The sequence below is a fragment of the Rhincodon typus genome, chromosome 43, assembly GCF_021869965.1.
Source record: "Rhincodon typus isolate 14 chromosome 43, sRhiTyp1.1, whole genome shotgun sequence".
In the NCBI taxonomy this organism is placed as follows: domain Eukaryota; kingdom Metazoa; phylum Chordata; class Chondrichthyes; order Orectolobiformes; family Rhincodontidae; genus Rhincodon; species Rhincodon typus.
The window spans coordinates 2,828,058-2,833,611 of record NC_063374.1 but is presented as its reverse complement, the minus strand read 5'-3'; the positions used below and the strand labels follow the sequence as shown (position 1 = coordinate 2,833,611).

At 44.7% G+C, this 5,554-nt stretch overlaps 1 protein-coding gene across 1 annotated transcript in view; it reads right to left on the bottom strand.

Moving 5' to 3' along the window:
- Positions 1-308: 308 nt before the first annotated feature.
- LOC109923507 (gastrula zinc finger protein XlCGF8.2DB-like) overlaps positions 309-5,554 on the bottom strand; it is a 41,331-nt gene continuing 36,085 nt past the window's right edge. Inside the window, exon 5 of the transcript XR_007265995.1 lies at positions 309-2,283. The gene's annotated coding sequence lies outside the window, so the exon portion shown is untranslated. The remainder of the gene's footprint in view (positions 2,284-5,554) is intronic.

Here is a 5,554-nt window from a genome sequence, read left to right as displayed (position 1 = left end):
AAAATAACCTCGTAAAGTGACAACATCCCCATAATGGGGAGGTGATGACCTAGTGATATTATTGCTGGACTATTAAGCCAAAAACCCAGATAATGTTCTGGGGACCCGGGTTCAAATCCTGCCAGGGCAGGTGATGGAATTTGAATTCAATAAAAATATCTGGAATTAAGAATCTAATGATGACCATGAATCCATTGTCAATTGTTGGGGAAAAACTCACCTGGTTCACTAATGTCCTTTAGGGAAGGAAACTGCCATCCTTACCTGGTCTGGCCTACATGTGACTCCAGACGCACAGCAACGTGGTTGACTTTTAACTGCCCTCTGGGCAATAAATGCTGCCTAGTCAGTGATGCTCTCGTCTTGTAAATGAATAAAGAACTCCTCCTGCTAGGATCTCTTTAACACCTACTTCAGTATTTGGTAGACCTTTGTCGTTTTCTTAAACATGCTTTCTGTTCAGAATTATTAGGTTTTATGGTGGTCTTCTAAGCCTTTCTTAATTATATCTGCTCCTTTACTGAGTGAGGCACAGGTTGAAATTTCTTGCTGATGTTTTGTCTTTCTCAATGAAATGTCCTTTTGTTGAATATTTTACACCATTCCTTCAAATGTTTTCCACTGTTCATTTACAGCCATATATTTCAGTCAGTTTACCCTGTTTACCTTGGTCAGGTCTCCTCTCAAACTCATGTAATTGGTTGTTTATCCTTTGTGTGGTTACTTTTAAAACTTAGAATCCCTTTGCATTCCACTTTATCACAATTTCCCAGAGGATCTCTCAGTGTGACATGACTCATTCGCTCAGTTTCAGATTGATAATGGTCAATCTGAAATAGTTACTTCTAGCCAATTTCACAATGTGTTATTCAAAGAAACACTGACAGAAACATTCGCCAAACTCCTCTTCCAATATCTCTCTTGCCAGTTTGATTGTCCCAGATTATATGAAGATTGAAGTCTCCCAAAATTATCACAGCGCTTTTGTTACAAATTCCAATGAATTCCTGCTTAACACAGTTTTGAGCAATGAAGTGCTGATTCTACTTCATAATCTGAAGCCAAATGCTTTCTCTATAATGCCTTTGTTATCCATTACTGTCAGGGTTACCCATCCTGTTATCCCATTCTGCCTGAATCCCCACAAGTTTGTATACCTTGAATATTTATGCTCCACCTTTTGTTCACCCTGTAACCACATCTCTCTGGTGTGTAAACCTCATTTATCTCTGTGTCACAAGACCATCTATCTTATTGCAGGTACTTTGTCCATTCAAAAGCAGAACATCATAATTTAGTTTTTACCGCAATTTCCTGTCAGAAACCTATTTGCTAATGTACAGTTTTAGGTAAACTCTGTCCCTTCCTGTTCCCATCTTCAGCCACATCACCATGCTGTTATGATGCTTCACCTTTTCTCTTTGGATTTCGAAAGCTCGTTTCACCTGAACCCAGTCCCTGCATCCTCTCGGTCAATTTACCATCCTGTCCGTAAACCTAACGACATGATTGGCCTGGACACTGGACCCAGCACGGTTCTGGTTATTTATTATTCACTTATGGGATGTGGGTGTCTCTGGCTGGCCAGCATTTATTGCCCAACCCTGGACATCCTTGTAATGAGTAGCTTGCTCGACCATTTCAGAGGGCATCTGAAAGTCACCCACACTGGTCTGGGTCTGAAGTCACATGTAGGTCAGGCCAAGTGCCTGTATCTGATGTCCTGCCCTCAAGGATATTCTTTGGCTATTTCTCACCTCTGCATTAGTTTCTGGATTAGTAGTTTAGTGAGAATAACACTCGACCATAGTTGTCCCACTCAGAGCTCGCTCATCCCTGAGTGCTGATACCAGTACAACACGAATAAAAACATTCTTCTTGACCATTGTTTGATGCTGACACCATCCTGAACTGTGGTGATATCATTCAATATGTCTCCATGTGGTATCTGTCACTGTGTAGATCTAATTGCTGCCTCTAATTGCATCTTTTGTAGCTACTGTGAGATCCTGAGCCAAAAGAATTCTCCACTCCAGAGAGACGAGGCAGCATAGGCCAGGAATGGAGACTGGGCTTCCGTGGTGCTCAGTATCATTCTATATGAGTAATCCTCATTGCATTAGTCTAATTTTTCAGTTTGTCCATTTTTCTGTCTCTTGTAGCTACTCAGGAAGTTCCTGACTCAGCAGAATTCCCAATTCCTGTCTCATCCATCACCTCTTTGAAGATGGTTCATCAGTCAGAGAAACCAAGGGCAGGGAGCTCTGGAGCCTTCAATAAATCCTGCAGCAAGGTAAGATTACACACAGTGAACAGAGTGGAGAGCAATTTGAGGGCTTGAAACATTGACCCACAAGACATGACATAGACACATTGCTGAACAGTGAACACAGAACAAAAAGGTCTCAGGTTCAATCACCACCCTCTTGTGACAGGCCTACTTTAAGTTCTGTTATACTGAGCCTTTCTAAGACAGCATAGGAAGTTCACAGTTATCATTCCAGGCCTGTGCTGTCTGAGCGAGGATGAGTATAGCAGAAGTGAAAGCAGGCCTCTCTCAAGAAGGTGGTGTTGAAGCCCGGGATCTTTCTGTTCTGTGTTCCCTATCCACCACTGTCTCTTTTGTCATGTCATAGAGTCAGACAGCAAGGAAACAGTCCCTCTGTCCAACTTATCTGCACTAGTGCCTTGATTCCTTCTAGCGCCTATAAAAATTCCTATCTCTGTAATGTCCTCCCCTCCCTACAGTCCCTCCCTATACTTGAAACGCACTCCCATGCTGACTCCCCTCGCTATCTCTGTAAATTGTTTCGGTCTCAAAAACATGCCAAATCTCAGTAATCTCCTCCTGTCACTACAATAATCTCTATTTCTGTTATTTTGTCCAGTACTTGCAGTCCACCCTGTTTGTAACATCCTCCAGCACATACCAACCTCCCTATCTATGCACCTTCCTCCAGCCCTTGTAGCACATGGTATCACTGTAACCTTCTGCAGTCCCTATGACACACCTGCCTCCCGTCCTACAGCACATCACGTCTGTAATCATGTACCATCCCTACAGATCTCCTTATCTGCATAAACTCCTTCAGTCCCTTCAGCCTTTCCTGCCAATGTAAATTGCTCCAATCCCTGCAAACCTCCCTTTGTAAAGCGTTCTGAAGCCATTTTAACTGTCCCCATGCCTGCAACCTCATCCATTCTCTGCAATCTCCTCTATTACTACAATGTTCCCTAACTCTACCTCCTCCCTTCAGTAATAGCCTTCCAAACTCTGTAACCTCCTGAAGCCACTAAAAGCATCCATGGACCTGTAACATCCTCTTGATTGCTGTATCCAATTTCCAGTCCCTACAGCTGCCTCTATCTGTAAATTCCTTCAGACTGAAGTCCTGCAATTTCAGGAAGTGCTATATCTGCCCCATCACTTCCTTTCTCACCTCCATCCAAGGATCCAAACACTCATTCCAAATCCAGCAGAGATTCACCTGTACGTTTTCTAACCCGGTCCGTTGCATCCTTTGCTCCTGATGTGGTCTCCTCCACATCGGAGAGACCAAGCACAAACTCGGTTAGCAATTCACAGAGCATCTGCGCTCTGTATGCTTCAATCAACACCACCTTCCGGTTGCCAACCAATTCAATTCCTCCTCCCACTCCCTTGGCAACATGTCCATCCTGGGCCTCCTCCACTGTCAAAATGAGGCCACACATTAACCGGATGGAAAACACCTTATATTTCGCCTTGCAAGCTTACAGCCCAATGGCCTGAACGTAGAGTTCACGAGCTTCAAAATCTCTCCACCCCCAGCCTCATCCCATGTCCAGACCTCCCTCTCACCCCGCCTCCTTGATCTGACACAACCTGTCCATCTTCCTTCTCACCTATCCGCTCCACCCTTCCCACTGACTAATCTCTACAAACCCTACGTGCATCCATCTATCACCATGCCACCTACCTTTCCCCAGCCCCATCCATACCCTCTTTTTATTTCTGAGTTCCTTTCCCCCTCCCCAATCCTGATGAAGGGTGCAGACCCGAAATGTCATCCTTCCTGCTCCTTCAATGCTGTCTGACCTGCTGTGCTTCTCCAGTTCCGCATTTTAACAGCCCCTTTTTGCCAATGTAACCTTTTTCAGTCCTTACAAAGCTCCATATGACTGCCACCTCTTCCTGCCACTAGAATTCTCCCTGTGACTGTGGCCTTCTCCATTCATTACAGCTGATCACTGTTATCTCCTCCAGTCGCTAGAACCATTCCTATCTCTGTAAACTCATATCATATGTACAAACCTCTTTTTGGCTGTAACCTCCATAATCCCTCTTTGTATCAGTAACGTCAATCCCTAACAACATTTGTACCAGTGTAAGCTTCTCAAGGAGACAGAACCTTCCCTATTTATGTAAGTCCCCACAGCAGTCCCTAACCCTGTCATTGATCCGAACAATACAACCCTCCATGCCTATGTATTGGCCTTCAGTCCCTGCACCCCTCCCAACTTGTGTAACCTTCTCCAGCCCCTACAATCCTCCTTATCTGTGAAAAATTCTCCCATCCTTTGAGCCATTCCTATCTATGTAATCTCTTTCAGACCTGAGAAACCTCCCGACCTTGCTTACATTTTTATTCCCCAAACCCTTGCTATTGATGTGAACATCCCTCATCACCACAAGCTCACTATCACAGTAACCTCTTGCAGCTCCTCCCATCTCTGTACACCATTCAGTCCCTACTACCCTCCCTACCAAGTTATCTCTCCACCCTCACGATCACAATAAACTCCTCCTGTCTCTACAACACTTCATCTCTGGACACTCTTCCTGTTCCTAGTTTCATCCCTGTGCGTGTAATCTCCTTGAGTCATGGGAAGCCTTTCACTATTACCTATTCTAGAAACCATGACAATATTTATTACTATAACCAACACCAGCTCCTACAATCCTCCCTGTCACAGTAACCTCTTCCAATCCCTACGTACCTTTGTTTTTGTCACCTCCTCCAGCCTCAAAACTCTGCATAGCTCCGTTGTCTTTTCCAGTCTTCTATGAATGACTCTCCCTATCTCTTTAACCTTGACTGGATTCCACAGCTCTCCCTATCACTGTAACCTCCTCCAGTCACTGCAGCCCTCCCTATTTCTATAACTCCAACACTCGCTATCGCTGTAACCTCCTTCCATCACTCCAACCATCCCTATCACTGTAACATCCTCTCGTCACTCCAACCCTCACTATCTCTGTAGTGCCCCGTCACTCCAATCCTCCCTATCACTGCAACTTTTCCCAGTAACCCTCACTATTGCTGTAATCTCCTCCAGTCATTCCAACTCTCCCTATCACTGTAAAATCCCCCAGTCAATTCAAGCCTCCCTATCAATATAACCTCCCCCAGTCACTCCAATCTTCCCTATCACTGTAACTCCCTCCAGTCACTACAGTCCTCCCTATCTCTGTAACCTCCCTTTCACTGTAACCTCCTTCCATCACTCTGACCCATCACTCCAACCCTCCCTATCACTGTAACATCCTCTCTTCACTCCAACCTTCCCTATC